The 13,751-nt window shown below is 47.4% G+C and overlaps 2 long non-coding RNA genes across 2 annotated transcripts; one reads left to right on the top strand and one right to left on the bottom strand.

Moving 5' to 3' along the window:
- Positions 1–7,689: 7,689 nt before the first annotated feature.
- On the top strand, positions 7,690–8,965 carry LOC147823279 (uncharacterized). Its single transcript, XR_015444151.1, has 2 exons — positions 7,690–8,344; positions 8,505–8,965. It is a non-coding gene; the product is annotated as an uncharacterized LOC147823279 (long non-coding RNA).
- Positions 8,966–9,828: 863 nt separating this feature from the next.
- LOC147823278 (uncharacterized) lies at positions 9,829–11,096 on the bottom strand. Its single transcript, XR_015444150.1, has 2 exons — positions 10,442–11,096; positions 9,829–10,281 (listed from the first exon to the last, which is right to left on the bottom strand). It is a non-coding gene; the product is annotated as an uncharacterized LOC147823278 (long non-coding RNA).
- Between the last annotated feature and the right edge of the window lie 2,655 nt (positions 11,097–13,751).

The raw sequence follows: 13,751 nt of genomic DNA, 5'->3' as shown, positions 1-13,751 counted from the left end.
CTTCCAAAACTGCTAGACAGAGTCAATGCAATGCCAATTGAAATTCCAGCAGCATACTTCATGGACCTTGAGAAAACAGTCCAAAAATTCATTTGGAACAAGAAGAGACCTAGAATACCAAAAGCAATTCCAGGCAATAAAGACAAGGTAGGGGGTATCACAACCCCCAACTTGAAACTATACTACAAAGCTAGTGTGATAAAAGCAGCATGGTACTGGCAAAGAAACAGACCTGAGGACCAGCGGAGCAGATTAGAAGATGCAGAAACAACTCCAGACACACTCAGCCATCTCATATTCCACAAAGGAGCCAACACACTTACTGAAGGAAAGATAGCCTCTTTAGTAAATGGTGTTGGAAAAACTGGGTTTCAACTCACCAAAGTTTAAAACTAGACCTACATCTCTCACCATGCACTAAACTAAAATCAAAAAGGATTAAAGATCTAAATATTAAAACAGAAAAACTGAACTGGCTGGAACAGAGGTTAAGTAGAACTCTTGAAGACATTGGTATATGAAAAGATTTTATGAACAAAACCTCAGTTGCCCATGAACTAGCACAAACAATCAACAAATGGGATCACTTCTTATTAAAAAGCTTCTTCACAGCAAGAGAAACCACCAACAGTATGAAGAGACAACCCACAGAGAAGGAAAAAATTTTCACCTGCTGTTCCTCAAACAAAGGTCTGCTATATAGAATCTATAAAGAAGTTAAAAAAAATCAGACCTCCCAAATTTAGAGACCCGATCCAAAAATAGGCATTTGAAATGAACAGACATCTCTCAGACAAAGAAGTACAAATAGCAAATAAACATATGAAAAAATGTTCAACATCACTGGTCATTCCAGAGTTGCAAATGAAAACAATGCTGAGATTTCACCTCACTCCAGAAAGAATGGCTGCTATCATGAAATCAACCAATAGCAAATGCTGTTGGGGCTGTGGGGAAAGAGGAACACTGCTGCACTGCTGGTGGGAGTGTAGACTGGTGCAACCACTGTGGAAATCAATATATAATACAGCTACATTCATCATTGGAAATTTGCACCTTTACATAATCTCTCTTGGTTCTTATTTTTTCCCCTCCCCCTGCCCTCCCTTCAACCCCTCCATCCCTCCCTATTTACAAAGACTTTGTTTCCATTTTTTCATTTTCTCATATTGATTCCATTCGCTTCTTTCCTTTCCCCTACCCTTCCCACTTCCCCTTCCCCTTTGCCCCTTTTCTTCCTATTTCACATTATCTATTATACCTTTTGGTCCTTATTTACACTTTCAGTTTCTCACACCAGAGAAACTATTTGGTATTTGCACATGTGTATCCTGTTTATTTTACTTAAGAGTATCACCTCAATGTGCACCCATTTAGCAATAAATGTCTCTAATTTCTCATTTTTTATGGCTGAGTAGTACTCCATTTTGTAAAAAAAAAAAAAAAAAACCCATACTTTCTTTATCCAGTCTCCAGTTGATGGGCAATTGGGCTGCTTCCAAGTCTTAGCTATTACAAATTGTGCTGCTCTGAATATGGGTGCACACATAACACTGTGGTATGATTCTTTTACTTCTTTGGGGAAGATACCCAGCAGGGGAATAGCTGGGTCAAATGGGACTTCCAGTCCTAGTTCTTTGAGGTATCGCTTGTGACATAAGGAGCAAAAGAGGGCCACTGCTTGTCGCTTGTGACTTGCTGCTTCTTTGCTCCTTTGCTGCCCTGTGATGCCCGTCTTTCACCATTGACTTCTAGTTCTTTATATATTCTAGATAGTAGTCCTTTGTCTGAGGAACAGCTGGTAAAAATTTTTTCCCACATTGTGGGTTGTCTCTTCACTCTGTTGTTGGTTTCTCTTGGTATGCAGAAGTTTTTTTTAACAAGATGGGATCCCAGTTGTTGACTCTTTGTGCTACTTCATGTGAAAATGAGGATTTGTTCTTAAAGTCTTTTCCTATGCCAATGTCTTCAAGAGTTCTACCTATACTATCTTCCAGCAGGTTCAGTGTTTCTGTTTTTATATTTAGATCTTTGATCCATTTCAATTCTAGTTTAGTGCTTGGTGAGAGATAGGGATCTAGGTTTAATTTTTTGTTGCCCATAATTTCAATAAAAATTTTAGTCTCCAAGATTTCTGTTTGAAACACTTTTATGGACTCCAACTGTTTTTTATGCTGGGCATTCATGGTTTGTATCCTTTTCTTTAGCTCATCCAGTAAGCTAGACTCATCTATTATTTGTTTTATTAGGATCATTATGCCTTTAATTATCTGTGCTTTGAATTTGTCAAACATATTATTGATCTGTTTAGTTATCTCCACTGTTGATGTTTCAAACATTTCAGCTGTGTGGCTTTTGATTACTTCTCCCTTGATGTTCACTGAATGTCCTTTGGAGGACTTGGAAGCTTTTGGAAGTATTTTGTCTCCTCCTTCCCTCATTTTCTTCTTTTCTTTGTTTGTTTGATTGTTTGTTTTCTGTGCTGAGACTTGCGGTTTGTTTATAGTGGATGGCTTTATTGCTACTATTGAGACCTCTTTAAGTAATGACTCCTTTTCAGAAATGTCCTCTACATGTGCCTAGCTATTGGCCTTTAGGCCTGTTTCAGGATCCAACCACTTCTGTTTCTTTGGGAGAGGAGAATGTAGCCTATTTATCCCAGTATCCAGTTCTTTGGGAATGGGCTGTGGTGTTGTTTATGACCCCAAGGCAATCTAGATATTGACAAACGAGAAAACCAATTGATAACAACATCTAAGCCAGCTTGGCTAAAGTAGTAAAATCAACAAACACAGTAGTATCAAATAAAACTGGATAGTGATGAACCCTAGGATCCAACCGTGTAGCACACTTAACTATAGAAGTGAGATCTCTAGTTAATAGCACAAACTCTAGTAGAAACAGCATATTGATGTACACTATGTATCTACTCAGTAGAGGAATTTTACCTCCGTTAACAATAGAACGGTGTTCAACTGTAGTAAGATATAGCTAACTGTCTACAGATTCATAGTAGTTAATGGCTAATGGTTATACTAGTAAGGATAGAGGTTGCAGGGAACGAGCGCTTGAAAAAAACAGAATTTGAAAAATTGCATAATAGAAAATGGAGAGAATGTAATAAATGTACAATAAAGAATCCTAATAAAAAGCCCATGGTAACAGTAACAGAAAAAACCAACAAGGAAAGGGATAAACCAGAAGCAGTAGAGATGAAATTAGGGGAGAAATGAAAAAAGAATAAAGAAAAAAGTAGAATGAGAGAAAAGTTGAATGAGAAAAGAAGAGAGAGATATGGAAGAAGGAAAGGGGGGGAGAGAGAGAGAAAGAGAGAGAGAGAAAGACCCAATCAAACAAATAAAACAAAGCAATATCTTAATAGGGAGAACAAGAAAACGGGTGATAACACTCCAAACTCCCTCCCCCCCCAAATAAAATATGACAAAAGTTAAAATAATACAAATGGAAAGAAAAACTTGGGGTCCAAAGACCTAAGGACACAATGTGAGAGACCATGGCACCGGATCTTAGTGTCATAAAAAGAAAAGATGCTCTGAAGAAGGCAGGAAGGGAGGAGTTGCTGATGTCGTCCCACTCCCTGCCCCGAGCAGTGTGAAGTGCGGGCCCAAGGGAGAGGGAGAGGGAATGAAGTCCAGGCCTCAGACATCAAAACAGTAGCAGCCCTGCTGAGGAGAAAGTGGGCGCCAGGTAGAGCCCCACCATCCCCGGCCCCCCGCCAGCGTCTGCAGACCGAACTGCTGGAAGCACATGAGCCAAGAAGCTCGCTGCCTCGATCTTCCCCCTCCCAGCCTCAGGCAGCAGTGGGGGGAGCAAGACTCCTTCCGTTAAGTAGCAAGTCACCACGGCTAGCACAGGACTTTGTTTTGCAGCTCAGTGCTGGGCCAGCTGCAGCAAGACTCACACAGGCAGAAACCAGAGTCGCTGTGTGTAGGGCCGAGCTCAGAGATGGAGCCTCTAGGCCTGCACTGGCCCTCGGTGGAGGCCCGCACACCATGGGCAGACTTGTTTCTGCCTAGAGCATTGCAAGTCCTGGAGCACTCCAGCCACCCACCCCTGACTGCTCAGGTGCCTGCAGCTGCGAGTTTCAGGTGGCACCCAGTTCAGCGTCAGCCTTGGCGGCCAAGGACATCTGCATTACCCTCAGGGACCACAGCGGTTCCCAGGCCAGGGCTCACACAGGGAACCTCTGGACCTGATCCAGCACCAGGCACAGATGCTCCCCCACCCGCCGGCAGTGGAAGGGACTTGTGCTGCGGCTGCTTCACTGCCAGCTGTGCTGTTGGCCTGGGTGACCTGTACCTGTGAGACTCAGGAATGACCCAGCTCAGTGTCAGCAGTGGTGACAAGGACCGGCCTTCACCAACACTACCTCCCACTCCGGAAGCACAGCGTGCAGCAAGACGCCTTTCCTGAGGCGAAGCAAGGGCAGTTAGCACGGGACCTGTGCCTTAGACCTCGGTGCCAGGCTGGCAAAGCCTAACGCAGGGCAGATCCTAGAGCCTCTGTCTCCAGGCCAGCGCCCGCAGACACATCTCTGGAATAGCGCTGGTGTCAGGAGGAGTCGCGCTGCCCCAGTCTGTCACACTCTTCCAGCGGGCATCACCTGTGTCTGGCTGCAGCAGTCCTGGGCCCCAAGTGCCCTGCAGCAGTAGGCGGCCCTCAGCTGTGCAGGCCTTGGTCCTGCCACATGCTGTGCTAGTGTTGGCGGGCTCTGGGCTCCGGGTGTGCCTTAGTCAGCTCTCCTGTCTGGGAGACACCTCCCTCCCTCCATTGCAGAATTTCAGTCTGTTGTGGAATTCTGGCTCCTTCTCTACTGTGCCAATGGACTCAGATAAGTCTTTAAATATAAGTCTTCAAACCTACAAGAGTCCATTTTATTGTGAGGATAAGAATAACAACTTCAGAAGGCTATTGTAAAGTTGCAGTAATAAATTATTAATAAAGTGCTTAACAGCCTGAATGAATTAATAGTCATCACTATGAATACTCTGAAGAAAGACTGTATTACGGGTCCTATATTAGGGACACCTATCCTGGTTGAGGTGACAGTGGTTGAGTGCTGCTCAGGAAGGTCTGGGGGCTAAAAGAAGAGAATCTGTTTAACTGTACTGAAAGGAGAGTTGGAGTGTGTCAGACATCTGCGAACACAGGTGATTCCAGGGAACAATGAGTTAGTTGAGATGAGCATTGACCAGTTTGGCAACTGTGAAAATTGGAAGCAAAGTGTGATGAAAAAATATAAAACAAATACTTTACTGTAAATACTATTTAAAAACACTATCACACTCCCTTTGGTGCAAGTTTTCGTAACTCAGTTCCAATTCAAATGCTCAACTAATTAGGTAACATGTTTGAGTCACTATAAGACCAAGGCCACTCCTAAAGGAAACTAGCACTAGTCAGAAAATAGTGCCACCTCCTCAGAAGCAGAGAAAGTGGCAAGTAATTTTATAATTACTTTTATCTTAATCAGGGGTGATAAAAATGTATAAGAAGTCATGGGAGTCAGAGCCCAAGAATCAATTTGAAACAAAACTCAACTTTACCAGGTTCTCAATACTGCATAGACGTTATTATACATACCTCTGTAAGAGTACATTTTCTAACAAAATTACAATAAGAGACATGGCTTTGTTATTTCAAATATTAAGCCAATGCTTCCTGTATCCATGCCTTAAATGAAAATAGAAGTAATGCTGATGGCATAGAATATATGGGAAATACTGAGGCGATGGATGATAATTGGTTATTATTCAACTGCAATCAACTCAAAGAAATGCCATTTATTCATTTAATTTCAAACCCAGCTTGTCAGGTTTTAAAAATATTTAAAATTTCATTCCCCCCAATAAAAAAATGTACAATCTAAATGAACAGATGCTTCACAGAAGAAATACAAATGGGCAATAAATATATAAAAAATGTTCAGCACATTTAGCCATTAGAGAAATGTGAATGAAAACAACACTGGGATTTCACTTTACTCCAGTAAGAACGACCATTATCAAAGACTCAATATACAAATGCTGGTGGAGATATGGTGGAGAAGGAACTCTTCTAGATTGTTGGTGGGCATGGAGATGAGTACAACCACTGTGGAAAGCAATAGGGAGATTTCTCACCAAACTAAAAGTAGAAATTCCACTTGAAGCAGACATACTTCTCCTGGGTATCTTCCCAGAGGAACTAAAGTTATCGTACTACAGTGATACGTGCACACCCATGTTTGTAGCAATATAAAACACAATAGTTAAATCATGGAAGTGGACTATATGCCCATCACAGATGCCTGAATAAAGAAAAGGTGAGACATAGATCTTTATAATGAGATATAGATATATACCATAAAAGGATAATTTTGAGTCATCTGTAAGAAAATGGATGGATCTTGGGACCATAATGCTAAGTGAAATAAGTCAGTCTCAAAAGGTTAAACATCATATGACATGTCTAACTTGAGAGACCCAAAATATAAATGAAGAGCAAAATACAGATACATGTCAAGAGACAGGGAGGAACTCTTTGTTGGGATGGGATAGGGTCTTGGGGGAAGGAGAGGCAAGAAAAGGGGTAGAGGGGAATAAAAATGATCAAGAGGCACGTCTTAGTTACTTTTCTTATTGCTGAGACAAAGTACCCGATGCCCAAAGTTAGAGGAGGGAAGGTTTATTTGTGCACAATTTGTAGGGGTTTTAGGTGAGAGTTGGTTGGCTCCAAGGAGGGGTGGCATGGCAGAGGGGCATCACAGGGCAGCAAAGGAGCAAAGAAGCAGCAAGTCACAAGTGACAAGCAGTGGTCCTCTTTTGCTCTTTATGTCCTATCCAGGCAACCCACCCTTGGAGGAGGCAGCAGTCACCCCGGGGTGGGGCACCTTTCATCCCAGCATCGCACCACGAACCAATCCCAGCCTCACATCCTTGATCCCAGCAGCACACACCCTGGATAAAGCAACCTCTGAAATGCCTCACCCACGACTGCATGAGGTCTGGGGGGACATCTCGACGCAAGCCAGAGTGCCTGTAAACTTAGTACTCAGAAGACGTGAGGGAGGAGAATCACCACAAGTTCTAGGCCAGCCTGGGCTACAAGTGACATGCTGTGTAAACAAAGAAAACCCTAGTAGAATTTTACCCATATGCTATCTCATTTTCTCGAAATAAATAGTTTTACTGCTCCCTTTCCATGCTGGAAAAATGTTGTAAAACACTTGTTACACTGCTGGTCGTGGTGGTACACGCCTGTAATCTCAGCTCTCTGGAAGCTGAGGCAGGAGGATCACCATGAGTTCATAACAAGAGCCTGCCTCAAAAAGCAAAAAGCAAAACAGAATAAAACAAAAACTTGCTACACTGAAGAGAGCCTCAAAGACAATGATGTACAATCCCTCCCAAGCCCGCTCTGCCTTATGAATTCATCAGTCTCAGATTGTATTTGTGTGCATGGAACAGGTAAGCGTCCCTCGTGACTTCTGGAACATGAGTACCTGCCTCACATCTGGTTCACTGTTAAAACCCAAGCCCGGGGAGTGCATCTCCTGAGCCAAGCGGCCCCTCCAATTTTAAAGGAGCCTGGGACACCTAGTGGAGCCAGTCTATTCACAGACCGCCTGAAGGCAGTGATTGCAGACTGGAAAACAAACCTGAGGGAACCTCAGTGGACAGTGGGGAGTGGGAGTGGGGTGGAAGAGCGCCCTGGTGGTGTCAAGAAGTGAGTAGTCGGCCAGTGCATGAGAGAAACGTGTCGGAGGGAAAGATGGGGCACATCTGCACATGGTCTTAGGTAGGACCGGGTTAGCAGGAAGGAAGGGTCAGGGAAGACACAGATTGGGCACTGGCAGGGGGAGGGCCAGGACAGCATGGACCACTGAGTGGGGGTGGCCTTGGGAGCAGTGTGGAGGAGAGACCCTCTCCCTGGCGTGTGACCCGTGACAAGTGAGCATAGGCAGATAAAAGGGGTGGAGAAGAGGATGGGAAAGCTTTGGAGGGCTGTGAAGTAAATTGCCCCCTTCTCTAACCATAGCGTGTTGGACTCGCCTTTCCCTCCCTCCCCCGTGGACCCGTCCACGGGGTGTTCTGTCACGTCAGAGCCTCTGTGCCCAGCCAGGGCTTTTATTGGCTGGTGACTTGCTGACCAAAGAAAGCCCAAGGGCGTGGCCACCTCAGGGACAGGTATATAAAGGGGGGTCAGGCCCACACGGGGCAGACCGCTGGGAGGAGCTCCCGGGAGAAGCATGGCCAGGTGTCCAGCAGGGCAGAGCAGCGGCCAGAGGACCAGGCCGAGAAAGAAGAGAAGAGGAATTTCAGGGCCTAAACTGAAGGGAAAGGCGAGTAGACATCCAAGCTCCTCCCCTTGGCCCCCTTGACAGCCCTCCCAAGAGGCCTGAGGTCCCCAGACTGTACCCTTCTCATGAAGCCCCTGCTCCCATGGCTCCGCCCTCTGTCCCCCAGCCAGTGCTCTTCTGTGACCTCCCCGTGTGCTTCCAGGTGGCCAAGAAGTCAAGCAGGGCCAGAAGACCCGGTCCCCGGACAGGGAAGAAGCTCTCTCCCCGAGCATCGCCACGTCCTCCTCGAGATAGAAGAAGGAAACCCCAGCAGGGTTTGGCGGTCCTCAGCACCAACAGGGGGAGCAGCCCCAGCAAGATGCGCCAGGGCAGCAGCAGGGCCCTGGGCGCCCGGAAACGCTGCACCAGGAGAGGCCCAAAGAGAAGCCCTGCCAAGCTGGGGCGCAACAGGTCCACCCGAGGCCGAAGCCGAGGCCGCAGAGCCCCAGCCTCGCGCAAGACAATGCCAATGCGCTAGGCCAAGAGAGGTGGCCAGACACCTCGCTACCATCTGAGAGGTGGCCAGAGGTCTGCCTGCCTCTGCTTCCACTGAGGTAGACCTGAAAGTGTCCACCCACGCTTCCCCGTGACGGGGCAATAAACTAACTCTTGGCGACCTGAGAATGTGTCTGTGTGCTGTCTGGGGGCGGGGAGGGGACAAGGGAGGCAGGGAGGGAAGGCAGGAGGAGAAGGGAGGAAGGTGGGATCCTGTTCCCAGGGATTGAAATTGGAGGGGGAGGGAGAGGGGGAGGGAGGGAGGGAAGAGGAGGAGGGGGAGGGAGGGAACTGCAAGGTGGGTCGGGAATAGAAGTCGGGAAGAGAGGGAGGGAGGGAGGAGAGAGGAAGTGAGGAATGCAGGGAGGGAGGGAGGGGAGCAGGGAGGGAGGGAGGAGGGAGGGAGGAGGGAATGGAATGAGGGAGGGTGAGGGAGAGCTGAGGGAGGGACAGAGAGGAGGCCTGGAGAGAGAGAGGGAGGGAGGGAGGGAGGGAGGGAACTGCAATGCCGGATGGGGGAATAGAAGTCAGGGGTAGAGAGGGGCAGAGGGAAGCAAAGCCAGAGGGGGAAAGGGAGAGAAGGAGGGAGGAACAGTTCCCAGGCCTCGCGGCAGCTCCCTGCCTCTCTTCCTGCCTCCCTCACGCTTTTCCTCCCTCTGCCCCCTCCATACCCCGACTTCTGATGCCCTGCGCCATCGTGCAGTCCCCTCCCTCCCGCTATATTCCCCCTTTTCCTCCCACCCTCCCACAGTTCCTCCCTCCCTCCCTCTCTCTTTTCCTCCCTCCCTCCCTCTCTTCCCTGACTTCTATTCCCGACCCACCTTGCAGTTCCCTCCCCCTCCCTCTCCACTCCCTTCCCCTCCCTCCCTCCCCCTCGAATTCCAATCCCTGGGAACAGGAGGACCCCACCTTCCTCCCTTCTCCCCCACCTTCCCTCCCTGCCTCCCTTGTCCCCTCCCCGCCCCCAGACAGCACACAGACACATTCTCAGGTCGCCAAGAGTTAGTTTATTGCCCCATCACGGGGAAGCGTGGGTGGACACTTTCAGGTCTACCTCAGTGGAGGCAGAGGCAGGCAGACCTCTGGCCACCTCTCAGATGGTAGCGAGGTGTCTGGCCACCTCTCTTGGCCTAGCGCATTGGCATTGTCTTGCGCGAGGCTGGGGCTCTGCGGCCTCGGCTTCGGCCTCGGGTGGACCTGTTGCGCCCCAGCTTGGCAGGGCTTCTCTTTGGGCCTCTCCTGGTGCAGCGTTTCCGGGCGCCCAGGGCCCTGCTGCTGCCCTGGCGCATCTTGCTGGGGCTGCTCCCCCTGTTGGTGCTGAGGACCGCCAAACCCTGCTGGGGTTTCCTTCTTCTATCTCGAGGAGGACGTGGCGATGCTCGGGGAGAGAGCTTCTTCCCTGTCCGGGGACCGGGTCTTCTGGCCCTGCTTGACTTCTTGGCCACCTGGAAGCACACGGGGAGGTCACAGAAGAGCACTGGCTGGGGGACAGAGGGCGGAGCCATGGGAGCAGGGGCTTCATGAGAAGGGTACAGTCTGGGGACCTCAGGCCTCTTGGGAGGGCTGTCAAGGGGGACAAGGGGAGGAGCTTGGATGTCTACTCGCCTTTCCCTTCAGTTTAGGCCCTGAAATTGCTCTTCTCTTCTTTCTCGGCCTGGTCCTCTGGCCGCTGCTCTGCCCTGCTGGACACCTGGCCATGCTTCTCCCGGGAGCTCCTCCCAGCGGTCTGCCCCGTGTGGGCCTGACCCCCCTTTATATACCTGTCCCTGAGGTGGCCACGCCCTTGGGCTTTCTTTGGTCAGCAAGTCACCAGCCAATAAAAGCCCTGGCTGGGCACAGAGGCTCTGACGTGACAGAACACCCCGTGGACGGGTCCACGGGGGAGGGAGGGAAAGGCGAGTCCAACACGCTATGGTTAGAGAAGGGGGCAATTTACTTCACAGCCCTCCAAAGCTTTCCCATCCTCTTCTCCACCCCTTTTATCTGCCTATGCTCACTTGTCACGGGTCACACGCCAGGGAGAGGGTCTCTCCTCCACACTGCTCCCAAGGCCACCCCCACTCAGTGGTCCATGCTGTCCTGGCCCTCCCCCTGCCAGTGCCCAATCTGTGTCTTCCCTGACCCTTCCTTCCTGCTAACCCGGTCCTACCTAAGACCATGTGCAGATGTGCCCCATCTTTCCCTCCGACACGTTTCTCTCATGCACTGGCCGACTACTCACTTCTTGACACCACCAGGGCGCTCTTCCACCCCACTCCCACTCCCCACTGTCCACTGAGGTTCCCTCAGGTTTGTTTTCCAGTCTGCAATCACTGCCTTCAGGCGGTCTGTGAATAGACTGGCTCCACTAGGTGTCCCAGGCTCCTTTAAAATTGGAGGGGCCGCTTGGCTCAGGAGATGCACTCCCCGGGCTTGGGTTTTAACAGTGAACCAGATGTGAGGCAGGTACTCATGTTCCAGAAGTCACGAGGGACGCTTACCTGTTCCATGCACACAAATACAATCTGAGACTGATGAATTCATAAGGCAGAGCGGGCTTGGGAGGGATTGTACATCATTGTCTTTGAGGCTCTCTTCAGTGTAGCAAGTTTTTGTTTTATTCTGTTTTGCTTTTTGCTTTTTGAGGCAGGCTCTTGTTATGAACTCATGGTGATCCTCCTGCCTCAGCTTCCAGAGAGCTGAGATTACAGGCGTGTACCACCACGACCAGCAGTGTAACAAGTGTTTTACAACATTTTTCCAGCATGGAAAGGGAGCAGTAAAACTATTTATTTCGAGAAAATGAGATAGCATATGGGTAAAATTCTACTAGGGTTTTCTTTGTTTACACAGCATGTCACTTGTAGCCCAGGCTGGCCTAGAACTTGTGGTGATTCTCCTCCCTCACGTCTTCTGAGTACTAAGTTTACAGGCACTCTGGCTTGCGTCGAGATGTCCCCCCAGACCTCATGCAGTCGTGGGTGAGGCATTTCAGAGGTTGCTTTATCCAGGGTGTGTGCTGCTGGGATCAAGGATGTGAGGCTGGGATTGGTTCGTGGTGCGATGCTGGGATGAAAGGTGCCCCACCCCGGGGTGACTGCTGCCTCCTCCAAGGGTGGGTTGCCTGGATAGGACATAAAGAGCAAAAGAGGACCACTGCTTGTCACTTGTGACTTGCTGCTTCTTTGCTCCTTTGCTGCCCTGTGATGCCCCTCTGCCATGCCACCCCTCCTTGGAGCCAACCAACTCTCACCTAAAACCCCTACAAATTGTGCACAAATAAACCTTCCCTCCTCTAACTTTGGGCATCGGGTACTTTGTCTCAGCAATAAGAAAAGTAACTAAGACGTGCCTCTTGATCATTTTTATTCCCCTCTACCCCTTTTCTTGCCTCTCCTTCCCCCAAGACCCTATCCCATCCCAACAAAGAGTTCCTCCCTGTCTCTTGACATGTATCTGTATTTTGCTCTTCATTTATATTTTGGGTCTCTCAAGTTAGACATGTCATATGATGTTTAACCTTTTGAGACTGACTTATTTCACTTAGCATTATGGTCCCAAGATCCATCCATTTTCTTACAGATGACTCAAAATTATCCTTTTATGGTATATATCTATATCTCATTATAAAGATCTATGTCTCACCTTTTCTTTATTCAGGCATCTGTGATGGGCATATAGTCCACTTCCATGATTTAACTATTGTGTTTTATATTGCTACAAACATGGGTGTGCACGTATCACTGTAGTACGATAACTTTAGTTCCTCTGGGAAGATACCCAGGAGAAGTATGTCTGCTTCAAGTGGAATTTCTACTTTTAGTTTGGTGAGAAATCTCCCTATTGCTTTCCACAGTGGTTGTACTCATCTCCATGCCCACCAACAATCTAGAAGAGTTCCTTCTCCACCATATCTCCACCAGCATTTGTATATTGAGTCTTTGATAATGGTCGTTCTTACTGGAGTAAAGTGAAATCCCAGTGTTGTTTTCATTCACATTTCTCTAATGGCTAAATGTGCTGAACATTTTTTATATATTTATTGCCCATTTGTATTTCTTCTGTGAAGCATCTGTTCATTTAGATTGTACATTTTTTTATTGGGGGGAATGAAATTTTAAATATTTTTAAAACCTGACAAGCTGGGTTTGAAATTAAATGAATAAATGGCATTTCTTTGAGTTGATTGCAGTTGAATAATAACCAATTATCATCCATCGCCTCAGTATTTCCCATATATTCTATGCCATCAGCATTACTTCTATTTTCATTTAAGGCATGGATACAGGAAGCATTGGCTTAATATTTGAAATAACAAAGCCATGTCTCTTATTGTAATTTTGTTAGAAAATGTACTCTTACAGAGGTATGTATAATAACGTCTATGCAGTATTGAGAACCTGGTAAAGTTGAGTTTTGTTTCAAATTGATTCTTGGGCTCTGACTCCCATGACTTCTTATACATTTTTATCACCCCTGATTAAGATAAAAGTAATTATAAAATTACTTGCCACTTTCTCTGCTTCTGAGGAGGTGGCACTATTTTCTGACTAGTGCTAGTTTCCTTTAGGAGTGGCCTTGGTCTTATAGTGACTCAAACATGTTACCTAATTAGTTGAGCATTTGAATTGGAACTGAGTTACGAAAACTTGCACCAAAGGGAGTGTGATAGTGTTTTTAAATAGTATTTACAGTAAAGTATTTGTTTTATATTTTTTCATCACACTTTGCTTCCAATTTTCACAGTTGCCAAACTGGTCAATGCTCATCTCAACTAACTCATTGTTCCCTGGAATCACCTGTGTTCGCAGATGTCTGACACACTCCAACTCTCCTTTCAGTACAGTTAAACAGATTCTCTTCTTTTAGCCCCCAGACCTTCCTGAGCAGCACTCAACCACTGTCACCTCAACCAGGATAGGTGTCCCTAATATAG

Source organism: Heterocephalus glaber, unplaced genomic scaffold (assembly GCF_053883595.1).
Source record: "Heterocephalus glaber isolate CG9 unplaced genomic scaffold, H.glaber_assembly_v1.0 deba00001594, whole genome shotgun sequence".
Classification (NCBI taxonomy): Eukaryota; Metazoa; Chordata; class Mammalia; order Rodentia; family Bathyergidae; genus Heterocephalus; species Heterocephalus glaber.
This window is presented reverse-complemented; position numbering and strand designations above follow the sequence as displayed.